Genomic DNA, 15146 nt, shown 5'->3' on the forward strand with positions numbered 1-15146 from the left:
TGTCAGGTTAACTACATCGAGCTCCCTTCCCTTTAAAGCTATTACATTCGCCCTTTCGTTGCCGATTACTCCCGAGTGGCCTGGTACCCATATGATGTGAACCTTACCTCTGGGAGAGTATTCAGTTAAAGCTTTCTTACAATCCAATACGGTCTTAGATTTAATTCTATCACCTGATATCGCACAAATTGCCTTCTGGCTGTCGGTAATATATTAAGCCCTGTGGGCGCCATATTTATTCTAATCCAATTTACACATTCCGTTATTGCTCGTACTTCTGCCTGGAAGCTTGTGTTATGATTAGGTAAACGGTGGTATATTTCTGTTTCTGGGTCTTCAATATAGAACCCCAGACCCACTTTGTCCCCTAATTTAGAGCCATCCGTGTAGCAACGGATTCCTACTGGTATTGCCTCTAATGTTCCGCTTGACCAAGACATTCTATCTGGGATATTAGCGTTTCAAAGTTTCCGACTATTCAGTGTCTGGTATGCGATCAGGCACGTCCGATGAATGTGTATAACCTTCCAATGTGTCCAGTATACATTGATGACGTGTCCTATAACCGTTTTTTGGCCAGTTCGCCTAAAGTAAAGAGCCGGTTCGGCTGTAAGCGCCGCCTCATATCTTATATATGTTTCAATGGGTGGAATATCTAGCAACGTTTCCAGAGCCTTGGTTGCTGATCGTGATCGATGACACGGGCAGGAGGCTTGAGGATATGGAGGAGACAATGAAACTCCTAATGGATTCTCATTTCCCACCCGGTATATCGAATAACATAGATGAACCGATATTGAGGAAGGGGAGGGTAACACGGAAATAGTAATTACAACTGACATGGTGAAAGGGGCAATCAAGAGCTTTGCTCCCTATAAAGCTGCAGGGCCGGATGGAATTTTCCCGGCACTTTTGCAGATGGAGGCGGGACTGGTTTCCGTACATCTGTCACAGATATTCACGGCATGCTTAAAATTGGCATATACCCCAGTTAAATGGCAGGATGCAAGGGTAATATTTATACCCAAACCAGGGAAACCTAGCTATGCGACACCTAAGTCCTATCGACCAATAAGTCTTACGTCCTTCCTACTTAAAACCTTGGAACGGATAGTCGATAGCATGGTTAAAAGCAGCATACCATACAATGACCTTAAATATAAGCAGCATGCTTATGTAAAGGGACGATCGGTGGAAACCGCTTTAAATGAAGTTGTCCACTACATAGGTGAATCTTTCGATAGCAAACTGTATACACTGGCAGTATGCATTGACATCGAAGGCGCTTTCAATAACGTGCACACTGATACCCTTATCCAATCCCTAGACCAGTTTTATGTTGACCGGGTGCTCCGTAACTGGATCAACTACATGCTAAGGAACAGATGGATAAGCTGCGAGATGTACGATATAACTATCAGGAAAAAGGTATTTCGCGGTATACCACAGGGTGGCATTTTGTCACCTTTACTCTGGGTCACCACGATTAATAGCCTCCTAAGGACCCTAACCGAGAAAGGACTTAGACCTGTCTGCTATGCAGACGATGTCGTAATACTTTTAAAGGGAAAGGATCCAAATTACTTGTGTAGAAGAGCTGAGGAGGCTCTGAATACGGCCTTGAGCTGGGCTCAACCGAGAGGCCTCAATGTTAACCCGGCGAAGACGGAAATCTGTCTTTTCACAAGAAAGACAAAAATTTCTACATATACTGAACCTTGCTTCTTGGGCAAGAAGATACCGGTGACAGACAAAGTTAAGTATTTAGGTGTAATACTTGACCGGAAATTAAAATGGAGACACCACATAGAGGATAGGATCAACAAGGCACATCGGTGCTGGGCGATATGTAGGAGAACCATAGGCATGAAATGGGGTCTTAGTCCTACTATGACAAATTGGCTTTATAAAAGTGTAATTAGACCAATTCTAGCTTATGCTTCAATAATCTGGTGGACTGCTTTGGACAAAAAGTGTAATATCAAACTACTACAGGAAATAAAAATAAAAAGAAACGTAAATGATAATAATTAGATAGAATAAAAATGTATAAAAAAAAACACTTTTTAATATACTAACAATATAATTTAAGGCAGAATTATTTTTGCTCTCAAAATTTAAAAGAAAAAGTGTTTGTATATTTCAGTAAATATATTAAGTTTATAGTGATCAGTTGTGTGAATAGTAACACATTGTGAAATTTTGTAATGATTTTATTTAAAATTTAATATATAAAAAATAAATTTAATATATAATAAACATAAGTGAGAGATTAGTGAGTATAAACAATTTTAAATTATACATAAAGTAAGAGAAATAAAGAAAATGTATTATAAAGTCGCTTTTACTACATAAAATAGTGTAAAGTTAGATAAATTTCCAGTTTCCCTATTGCTATGGCAAAACTGGAAATTTTACTAATTTTACGCACTTTTATGCTATTAAAACTGAAACGAAATCGACTCACTAAGTAAGTATTAAACAGGAGGAACAGTTTCTTACCAACGCGGTCACTTTTCTTCCTTTCAAATTGTGCAATATAAGATGTTTTTAGATATTTTTACCTACACGTTGTTACGTTATGGATACTATTTAGATAGCAATTGTTTGCAGGGTACATAAATACATACATCTACACGGGATATTTTGTAACGCTCAGTGGACCATTCTACGAGATGGCGGTCAAAATTCTATAACTTTTGATTGGATTGGAATTTTTGAACTTTAACCTTTTACTAGAAAAAAGTAAGTTGACATTTCCGTTTTTAGTTGAATTTTAGAATAAAGTGAAGTGTTATAAAATGTTATTTCTTTGTTTGAAAAAGTCGTATGTTTCTATTATAGGGTAATTTCATAAAATTTTGAAACAAAAATTGGGATTTTGAAGATGAACCTCTCCGATTTGGATGAAACTCGGTTTACACATTCTTTGTATAAATGTGGAGTTTAAAGTTCTCCATAATTGCCGAATTCGTTACGGGTTAGGTTTTATCGAGGTTCAAAGTTCACATTTTAAAACATTTTTTTCAACAAGCATTAAATTTGACATCATTTATTTTCTAAACTATTTATCCAATTTTAATCGCTTTACAGCCTGTTTTTCTAAAACAATTTAGTTCTCACACGAACATTTCATTTTATTACGATCAAGTTTAAAATTAGGTTTTTATAAAACATTTGAAAGTTTTCGTTTAAAAATGTCTAAAATGAAATGAGCTTTTTCTATCGTAACTGAACATTATTGCCTACGTATTTCATTTCTGAATTTTTAAATATTTTTTCATGTAGTAATAAGGTGTTTGGTGTTAACCCTAAAAAATAAACAAAAATAAAATAATTTTAGAAAAAAATTGAAATTATGAAAAAATGTTTTTTTAAAAACAACATGAAAATTGTATGCAATGTCTCAAGAAATTTAAAGGTTTGTATTGCGAATTACATTCTGGTTCAAATGGCCACATATTATTACGTATTTTGGTAAAATTTTCGTTGTTTTTTGGGCAAACGAAAGGCCTTTGCCTATCGTCTATTTCTGACATTTCTTTCGTTTATTACGAACGAATTCATTTTCTAAAAACCAAAAATATATGGAAAAATAAAGCTCTTTCGTTTTCACTCACATGAAAATTTATTTTTTCGTTACAAAAACGTAAAGCCAATTTCTTTCGTTATTTTTAAGAACGAAGACAAATTTTCATTTTAGAAAAACAAGCTGTTAGTCTCTAATTAGAGCCTATGTATTTAAGTTTAATACTACTATTGTTAAAATATTATAGTTTTAATACAAGGATAATTATATTTAAAAATGTACTTGAGTCGAGGATATCTCAAAAAAGGTATCTTCCATTTTTTGTATTCTTTCACCAAAAATAGCTTATAGTGTCCAGTGGGGATCTCAAGAAAATCAGCTTTTAGTAAAATAACTTACATAATTTCCATACAAATTTCAAAATTTATAAGTTTTTGTTAATAAACAATTTATTTTTTGTTTAAAATTGTTTAAATTTTTATTGTGTTCATCAAGAAAAATATATAAATTTTGAAATTTGTATGGAAATGATGTGAATTTTTTTACTAAAAACTGATTTTCTTGAGATTCCCTCATTGTCCCATTTTGATATTTTTATATTTTGCTCAGGACACAGTAAGCTATTTTTGGTAAAGGAATACAAAAAATGGAAGATATCTTTTTTGAGATATCTTTGACTCTAGGACATTTTTATTATAATAATACTTTTATAAAAACTATAATCTTTTAACAAAAGTAATATTAAACTACAAGACATAGGCTCTAATAAGCGACTAAAACGATTAAAATTGGATAAATAGTTTAGAAAATATATGATATCAAACTTAATACTTGTTGAAAAAAATCTTAACAAATGTGAATTTAGAAGCTCGATAAAATCTAAACCGTAACGAATTTGGAAATTTTGGAGAACTTTAAACTCCATGTTTATATAAAGAATGTGTGTACCGAGTTTCATCAAAATCGGAGGGGTAAGGTAAAATTCTGTTGGAAAATTTTAGAAATGCCCCTATATTTATTTATTTTTTATTATTTTCTTTATAGTTTATATCAATCCTTATTTATTTATCACTAGCAGCGCGTACTCGGCGTTGCCCGGGTTTCTTCTAAAAGTAGGAGAATATTTTTCATTTCTGTAATGACTATACTTTTTATAATAGATGTTAAAATTTAGCTTATAACGATAAAATAGCTATTATATTTTTCAGCATTTTGTTTAATACTTAAAGTCAGTTTCTGGACCAAAATGTCCCTTAAAAATTTACATATTGAAAATGAGCTTTAATTAGGAAATTTTGACTAATTTGTAGAAACATTTAGGAAACTTTTTTTGAGAAATTATACTGAAATCAGCATTCTCAATTACTGGTAGGGAACTAAGGACACTTTCAAATTATTTGTTTTATTTTTCCCATGTGTAGTGGATTTAAAGAACTGTTCAGTTTAAATTCGGTCACACTGTACTTTGAATGGTGGTGGTCCTGGTGTATAGAGGCCTTCGGGGAATTTTATTAACTACAAAAATATGTACCGTTAACCGTATAAAATTTCAAGCGATTTTCTTTCTATTTGAAAAAGTACAGGCAATTGAAAAAACTCTGAAACAATTATGAAAAATTCTGCACAAAATCATGAAAAATTTGGGCTCATTGGAAGATTTCAAATTCCTTTAAAAAATATGAAGAATCCTTGAATATTGACAGAGAAAACAAAACAACTTTTAATTTGACAAACAATTTTGAGTAGTTCATTAAAGAGTAAAACCACAATTTTTGTCTCAACATTGTTTCTCAAAAATACATCAATTTATACAAAAGTGTATTTAAACATATTATTTTTATACCCACCATCAAAAAAGATGGGGGGTATATTGATTTTGTCATTCCGTTTGTAACACATCGAAATATTGGCCATAGACCCATAAAAGTATATATATTCCGGGTCCTTATTAAATACTAAGACGATCTAGCCATGTCCGTCCGTCTGTCTGTTGAAATCACGATAGGGACCACACGAGAGGAGCTAGACAGTTGAAATTGTGCATAAATATTCTCTATTACTAAGGTTTGTTCGGTATTGAAAATGGGCAATATAGGTCCACTTTTTCGGATAGCCCCCATACAAGTGTAACTCCAAAAAACAGCTTTGACGGGCATAACTGCTTTAGAAGTACGAGTATAGCGATGAAATTCGACATAAATAAGTTTTATATGAGCCAAAGTCTTTCTACTAAATTTTTTGAGGATCGGCCCATATAAGGTCCCCTTTAGAAAATGACTTTAACACTCATTACTGGCCCAAAAATTCGAGTATAGCGATGAAATTCGGTATAAGTAAGTTTCTTACGAACCAAAACCCCTCTACCAATTTTTTTAGGATCAGCCCATAATTGACCCTACCCCCATATAAAGCCCACCTCAGAAAATGACTAACACTCATTACTGGCCCAAAAATGCGAGTATAGCGATGAAATTCGGTATAAGTAAGTTTCTTACGAACCAAAACCTCTCTACCAAATTTTTTGAGGATCGGCCCATATATGACCCTACCCCCCATATAAGGTCCCCTTCAGAAAATGACTTTAACACTCATTACTGGCCTAAAAATTCGAGTATAGCGATGAAGTTCGGTATAAGTAAGTTTTTTACGAACCAAAACCTTTTAACCCATTTTTTTAGGATCGGCCCATAAATGACCCTACCCCCCATATAAGGTACCCTTTTGAAAATGACTTTAACACTCATTACTGTCCTCAAAATGCAAGTATAGCGATGAAATTCAGGATAAGTAAGTTTCTTACGAACCAAAATCTCTCTACCAATTTTCGGCCCATATATGACCCTACCCCCCATATAAGGTCCCCTTCTAAAAATGAATTTAACGCTCATTATTGGCTAAAAAATACGAATATAGCAATAAAATTTTACACAATTAAGTTCCTCGCGTGCCAAAATCTTTTTAATAACTTTTATGTGGACTGGGTCCACTTCAGGAAATAGCTTCAACGCTAATTACTGTCTTAAAAATACACACGTAAGTTTCTTACGAGCCAAAACCTCTGTACCAATTTTTTTTGAATCGGCCCATAAATGACCCTTCCCGCATATAAGGTCCCCCTCTGCAAATAACTCTAATGCTCATTACTGGCTTAAAAATATGAATGTAGTGACGAAAATTGACGCACATAAGTTTAATGCGTGCCAAAATCTCTCCACCAAATTTAGGGAGGATCGGTCCATAATTTACCCTACCGCCCAAGGTCCCCTTCAGAAAATTACTTAAACGATCATTACTGGGTTAAAAATATGAGTTATGAAATACGGTTATGAAATTCGCTCCGAATTTCATGCGGAATGTGTCGGTAATTCACCCTACCCCCCATATAAGCCCCTTTATAAAATTACATGAACAGTAATTGCTATCATAAAAATGCGAGTACAGTGATGATATTCAATGTAAACAAGTTTTATATGAACCAAAATCTTTCTACAAAAAGTTATGAGGATATGTCAACAATTGACCATACCCCACATATGAGATCCTCTTTAGTAAATTTTATGAAGAAAATTCAGATAATTGGAAGTACAGCGATTAAAATCGACATAAAAAAGTTTATACTTAGGAACTAATTCTTCATTCCGAATTTAATGAGGACTGATTTATAACTGACCCTAGCCCATATAAAAGGTTCCCTTCAGGAAAGAGTTTTGGTTATTAAAATACGAGTTTTCCTTATTTAAAATACGAGTTATACACAAACGAAATCTATGTACAAAATCTTATGAGTATCGGTTCATAATTAACGCATATAAAGGTCCTCTTCAGAAAATTACTCATACGCTCACGGTTTAAAAATTTAAATAAAATATTTGGTTTTTAAAAATTAATATTTTGTTAGTTCAAAAGAGCTCGGTCCATAATTGACTTAAGCCATATTCCAAATATCACCCTGATGTTTATAAGGGAGCATTCATTTTACGGCATACGGTTTGATGATGGGTATATGAGATTCGGCACAGCCGAATATAACACTCCACAGTGGGGCAGAATGGAAATAAATCTGGCATTTCTAAACGGCTGATCCGATCGGGATAAAATTTGGCGTGAGCGTAGCCAAGGAGTATTCGAGTTTAAGTTTTGAAGATGAACCCTGCAGATGCCCCAGGGACGGCGCTGTGGCGGCTCAAAGTAGGGTACCTACGACATGTAAAATTTTTAAACTCGTGCCATTTTTTTGTTTTTCACCCAAATACAAATATTTTGTGAAAGAGCTCGACGAGATCTTGAAAAAACATGCTTGGACATACTACTTATCTCTTATAATATCCGAGTTATAGGCATTTAAAAATTTAGTGATACAAAATTTACCATATCTTGGTCCGCCTTTTTTTGAATACCGGGCGTAATTTTGGACCAAATGGACTCAATTTTTTCTTGTTAGTTAGACAACAAAATTTCCAATAATATACAAAAAATTTCAGATCAATATCGTTTACAGATCCAAAAATATACGTTTTTTAATTTAAAAATTCAAAAAATTTTAGATTTTTGGCGTTTTTTTGCCAAAAATGTGTCTTAACTCTTTTATTAATAAAATAAATTTTTTATTAAGAACATATAACAATTTTATAGTTTTCTAAAAGGTATATTTACGCAGAACGTTTTGGCGTAAAAAACTTGTCCTATTTTTTGAAAATGTTGCCACTGCGTCCTTCCGAATATGACCTATTTTTTATCAAAACTTCAACTTTGGGCGACATGTTCTAAAATCCCAAAGCTGGGATCAGAAAACTGAAAGCAGTTTTGGAAACCTCAATATGTTTTCTATTTACTCCAAAAGTATTTTCCCAGCCCTGAAAGAAATGTGGACCCTATGGGCAAAAAAGTAAAAAATCCCATTTTTGGGATTTTCATTCCTATTTTTGGGAATTGCGGGATGCCCTTTGACCTTTTCAATTTTTTTTTTGCATATTCTTATTTAAAATGACAAATTTAACAAGCGTTGAAGATTTCATTGAGTTTTGTTCATAAATAAAGATTTTGTCATATATTACATATTTGTTTAATTTCTAAAACTATGATTTATATCAAAATTTTAATAGGATCGCAGATAGCTACAACAATTTAGTCCATATTTATCCCTTAATATCATTTTTTAGTTAGATATGGAAATTCTCGACCCTTTACAAAAAATTTCAAGCCAATATCTCAATTACATTCAAAAATATGTTCATTTAAACCTGTGTCCTTTAATTTCATCTTTTTCATATTTTAGTATTAAGTATGACAGAACATACATTTGGTGTTGAATAAAATATTTGGACAATTTTTAAAAATTATTTAGTTAATTATTTTATTATAATATTGTATATAAAATAAAAAAAATTATAATTTTATTATGAGCCACGCACAACAACACCTAAATCACCCCACACAAATTACCTTTCCCGCCCACCGAAATATAAAACACAATTTAATACAATATCATCAGTTAGTATAATAGCTTTTTTTATTTGAACTGTTTATCTTAAACATAATACAATTAATTCTTACAACCTACTTATATAGTTAATTCCTAACACTACTTATTTTCTATAAAATAATCTGTCATATCGGTATACATATCCAGAAGGTAATATAAGTCCTTTAAATCTTCCTCGTTTTGAGATGATAGAGTTTCATAACAAATCCATCTTTTTCGCATAGTTGAAAGAACAGGATCAGAAGATAGAAGTAAACTATTAAAAATATCTTCATTCTGTGATTGCCTGGAGCATTTTCTTGAGCTGTAAAGTTGAACGTGCTTAAAATCTCGATTCCTCGCTTCCTGGGCTTCTTCTGTTAACTCTCCAAGTGGAAGAATATTCGATTCAATTATTATTTGACCATGACACAATACTTTGTGTACTGTTGGTGTTAGTTCCCTCCATGGATACAGAGATACAAGTAATTTAGAAATTTCAGATGTGTATTCCCCAAATCGATTTTCATTAATTTTATGTTTACTATTCAGTGCCATTAAAATAGTGTTAACTCTTCGAAGCAACTCCTTGTCGATTCCAGTTATTTTTGAAGTAATTTCAAAATCACGAAAAAACCTTCTCGACGTATTACCGTCATTTGTACTACCGCAACTTGAAAGTGGTTTGTCGATGTTTAATCCCATCTGAACTTTAAATTCTACAAAACTACAAAATTTTAATCGAAATTTCTTTTGATTTCCATCCACAGACTTACTTTTTACATCAAAAAGTTTTAAAAAGTTTTCAATTTTTGATATGCCTGTTTTGTCTACTTTTCTACTATATGTAGTTTTTATATAATTTGAAATGTCTTCAATTCTTTCTGGCCCTTTTGAAGATATACTCCATAAAACGGAACACAACTCTTCGTACTTTAATGTAATCTTCATTGTAGATTTATTAAATATGGTACTTAAAATCTGAGAAGTTTACTTATATACCAATTCTTGTCATTTCCGATACAGGTATTCCAAAGTAAAAAATTACGAATTGTCTACCTATTAACATTTAGGACTATATTACTATAACCTGTAATTCAGTCATTGATATTTCTTATTAGTGAATGAATCGAAATTATCATTACCTGTATATTTTTACCTAAATGATCTTAAACGAAACAGAACGAAATGATCTGTCGAAAAAATTTAGGTAAAAAATAGTTATAAATTTTTGAAAATTTAAGCATAATAGGACCTTTCAATTATAAGGATAAGCAAACAAATAGAAAATAGGTAAATATAAGATTTAAATATGTGCTGTCATACTTAATACTAAAATATGAAAAAGATGAAATTAAAGGACACAGGTTTAAATGAAGATATTTTTGAATGTAATTGAGATATTGGCTTGAAATTTTTTGTAAAGGGTCGAGAATTTCCATATCTAACTAAAAAATGATATTAAGGGATAAATATGGACTAAATTGTTGTAGCTATCTGCGATCCTATTAAAATTTTGATATAAATCATAGTTTTAGAAATTAAACAAATATGTAATATATGACAAAATCTTTATTTATGAACAAAACTCAATGAAATTTTCAACGCTTGTTAAATTTGTCATTTTAAATAAGAATATGCAAAAAAAAAATTGAAAAGGTCAAAGGGCATCCCGCAATTCCCAAAAATAGGAATGAAAATCCCAAAAATGGGATTTTTTATTTTTTTGCCCATAGGGTCCACATTTCTTTCAGGGCTGGGAAAATACTTTTGGAGTAAATAGAAAACATATTGAGGTTTCCAAAACTGCTTTCAGTTTTTTGATCCCAGCTTTGGGATTTTAGAACATGTCGCCCAAAGTTGAAGTTTTGATAAAAAATAGGTCATATTCGGAAGGACGCAGTGGCAACATTTTCAAAAAATAGGACAAGTTTTTTACGCCAAAGCGTTCTGCGTAAAGATACCTTTTAGAAAACTATAAAATTGTTATATGTTCTTAATAAAAAATTTATTTTATTAATAAAAGAGTTAAGACACATTTTTGGCAAAAAAACGCCAAAAATCTAAAAATTTTTGAATTTTTAAATTAAAAAACGTATATTTTTGGATCTGTAAACGATATTGATCTGAAATTTTTTGTATATTATTGGAAATTTTGTTGTCTAACTAACAAGAAAAAATTGAGTCCATTTGGTCCAAAATTACGCCCGGTATTCAAAAAAAGGCGGACCAAGGTATGGTAAATTTTGTATCACTAAATTTTTAAATGCCTATAACTCGGATATTATAAGAGATAAGTAGTATGTCCAAGCATGTTTTTTCAAGATCTCGTCGAGCGCTTTCACAAAATATAAAAATCTTTGTATTTGGGTGAAAAACAAAAAAATGGCACGAGTTTAAAAATTTTACATGTCGTAGGTACCCTACTTTGAGCCGCCACAGCGCCGTCCCTGGGGCATCTGCAGGGTTCAAAACTTAAACTCGAATACTCCTTGGCTACGCTCACGCCAAATTTTATCCCGATCGGATCAGCCGTTTAGAAATGCCAGATTTATTTCCAAAAAATTTCCATTCTGCCCCACTGTGCACTCTTACTTGTTCTTCATTAGCTTTTATGCATCCCCTCTAAAGTTTTGGCTGAATTTAGACACCACTTATTAAATCCGAAGAAATAAAGGTCAAATATCGTTAGATGTACAAAGCAGATACATATCGTTAAATGTACAAAACAGATTACATATTTTTCACTTTTATAAACCAAAAATTTCGTTACAAATGAAAACCTAGTTAAAAGTGAGGAAAGAGAAGTCATTACAAATGACATATTTGAAGTACATCAAGATTTGGCGAAAGAGTAGTGATATCTACATAAGCGTGTCATTAAGAGAATGTGTTTTATTTTTGACATCCAAATATCGGATTTTTATTGCTTCTAAAAATAAGATTAGATGTAGTTCAAAGTTGACAAAAATGAACAACGTCCCTCCAATGACAGGCTAATGTAAAATTCATAGGTTTTACTCCCGAATTTGAAGCACTTCGGGTTACTAGTTGTGATGAAAATACTACATCTTTTTCCACACTTTTTTTGCTGGAACTATTAAAAAACTAATAAAATTAAAAAAAAACGCAAAATTTTGGTTACATTTGTTTACAGACGTCTATTTTTGCACCAAAAAATATTAATGAAATTATTATATGGATTTTTAAATGTCCAAAGTCTTGTGACTCTTGTTTATAAAGGACGGCTCAGTAAGTTATCAAGTGAGAGTACAGTTTTGAAATAAATGAAAAAGCTCTGGTAAGTTTCAAAGTATTTTTTTCGCTTTAAAAGTTTTAAATGTTCATAACGTTAATAGATAATAAGCAAGTGGTCTGCAATTTTGGACATACATGTGTTTTGGTATATTATACCGAAATATATCAAAACATTTACTTATTTTAAAAGATTAATAAAATACAAGGTATTTTAATTCAGTTTCATCGATTATTAAAAATGTTTGATTTTGCTCATATGCAATACTCCAGCAAAAATAAGTTTTTCCAAAAGAATAACATTTATCACCACTTCAAAAGTAGCAAGTAGTGAATTTTTTACCTTCTGTGGAAGTGATGTTTAATGACTTCCGAAGAAGCGAAAATAATTCTATTTTTTCAATAGTGAAGATATTTTTTTTTAGATTTTTGTGAGATAAAAAAAATTATTTCTGGTCTTCTGTTTTAAGTATATCTATTACCCTTATTAATGTTAATATTATTTAAGTCAAATTAGTTGTATTCCATAATAATACAATTTCACTTCCGAATAACTTCCAAAAAAGAGCATAAAAATTACTTCTTAAGAATGACTTCAGAAGCCGTGAATTTGGAATCAAATAAAAAGGACATCCCTCCTATGACAAGCCTGTGTTAATCATCACTTCTTCAGTACTTATTTTTCGCTTCTTTGGAAGTCCTTTTTTGCTGGGAGGTTTACTAACCTCTAAAGCAACAGTTTTTTAATCTTAGCTGCAACTTCTTTATCAGAATGTACCATTGATACCACTTCAGATGCACTTCTTTTCCCAATCATTTACAAGTTGTGTAACTTTCTTTATTTGGGTTTTAGGGGAGTATTCTGCGAACTCTTTTGTAGGTCGTGCAGCATTATGACTTGTGGTTTGTTGCTCAAACAATAAAATTTTACTGTTCAACCAATCTTTATTGCGTTCTTCAAAATTCGATAAAGTCCTGTTGGCGTTCTTCCACTTTACTACCAGTCTACTTATAAAGCTTCTGAGTTTCTTTTTTATTTCTCGGCACTGATTCTCACTAAAATTATTTTTGGGAATGATATCAAATACATGGGCCTCTACAACAGAAAATTTGTTTGTGGGTTATACCATATTTGAAAAAGTGTGCGTTTTGAGACATTCATTGCGCCTAAAAAAATGCAATAACAGGTGAACTGGCTGACCATTTTGGACATTTTACATTTTTTTGGGCTGAATCCCATTGAATCCCGAAAGTTGCACTCCATGAAACTACAATATAGACCACTTCAAATATTTTACCGTATACGTCACCTTCGCTAACCCATTTCTATAAAGCTAGAGGAACACAGGTCACAAACATTCATTTTCTAGTACCTTTTACTTCAAAAAAAATAAATATAGTTTCCAAAAAATTAATCACTTGTGTCAATATCAACAAAAATCACACACTGAGTAATTTGGCGCCAAATTTGTAAATACAAAAGCTACAACAAATAACATGTTTGACAGCTCACAGCTGTGCGAATATTAATAGCAAAACAAAAGTAAAAAAAGTGCAAACAATATTATCTATTTTAACTTTTCAAAACTTGAATTTTATGACGCCAGATCATGTATTTCGACCAATGTGAGATCCTAGAGGGTTTATGGAGTATATCTTCAAATGTTAGATTCGAATGCTTTGTGAAATTATATCCCGATTGCACCAACCGTTTAGAAATGCGAGATTTATTTCCAAAACTTTTCATTCCGCCACTGTACATACTAACATATATTTTTATCCTTGGTTAAATAAATGGGACTAAATTTGAACAGTATCAATAACCATTTTTTATTAATTATGAATTTATTAATTTTTATAAATAAATTAATTATTAAGATTAAACTTAAGATATTTTCAACCATATTTGTAACGAAAAAATAAAAACAAATGTAAACTATGTTATGGATAATATTTTCATCATAAATGTCATAGCAGAAATTATATATGTTGGTTAGTATTGTTTTTTTCCGTTTTAAATATTTTTGGACCATTATTCAGCGTAGAGAAAAATGATGTGTAATCACTTTTACATAAAAAATACATGATACAAATTTATGAGTTTTATTAACATTTGCTTATATGCGCCAACCAGTTGTAATTGTGTTGCAAACTTTTTAGGGCATTCAAATTTCGTTTTTAGTAAAACTACTATATGTTTTATGCAAAATCATGTTCAATAAATTAATATTTTAAAATATATAATAGGGTTATATATACGAAAAGTATGATTTATTTTATCTGATTTTACAAAACTAGCTTTATTTTAAATAAGAATTAAGAGAACGTCAAAAATTAAAAGCACATATGTAAATTGTTTATACTTGATCCGATTATTAACCGATCATTTTAAAAACTACGAGAATTAATTTGTCTAATTGAACAAAAAACACGAATAATTGAATGCCCTAATACATATAGTGAATCAATTAAGTAATTTGCCTATATACAATTTTATAAATTTAAAAAAAAAACTTTATCTGAACAATTATTTTTAGCAAAATAAAGCAATTTGTTTGTTTTACTTTTTAAAGAATATCTTATATTTTAATTTTCTACCATAAAAAGTAAAATCGTGATATTAATCAACGAGATTTTTGATAAAATGTGAACGTATTGTTAATTTTTAAGGTCAATAAAGTATTTTGCTTTTTTAAGTTTTTTGTTCATTTTTTTAATGTTGCTGCATTATTTTATAAAATTTAATATTTTTATTACTCCTATGTATTAGAATAACATTTTAGTAGTGGAACGACTAAGTTTGGACATTTCTTAACCGATTTATTATCCTATACTATATACCTATAATAATTTTTCAATATTTGACTTAACATGAAATCTATCGTTTCTTTGATTTAATTT

General features: G+C 31.1%; 1 protein-coding gene across 1 annotated transcript in view; it reads right to left on the reverse strand.

Moving 5' to 3' along the window:
• Positions 1 to 14057: 14057 nt before the first annotated feature.
• LOC119601601 (E3 ubiquitin-protein ligase MIB2) overlaps positions 14058 to 15146 on the reverse strand; it is a 184610-nt gene continuing 183521 nt past the window's right edge. Inside the window, exon 10 of the mRNA XM_037952633.1 lies at positions 14058 to 14310. The gene's annotated coding sequence lies outside the window, so the exon portion shown is untranslated. The remainder of the gene's footprint in view (positions 14311 to 15146) is intronic.

The sequence above is a fragment of the Lucilia sericata genome, unplaced genomic scaffold (genome assembly GCF_015586225.1).
Source record: "Lucilia sericata isolate MDLA Ls3-8-SP2 unplaced genomic scaffold, ASM1558622v1 Contig000177F_arrow, whole genome shotgun sequence".
NCBI classification, from domain to species: Eukaryota; Metazoa; Arthropoda; class Insecta; order Diptera; family Calliphoridae; genus Lucilia; species Lucilia sericata.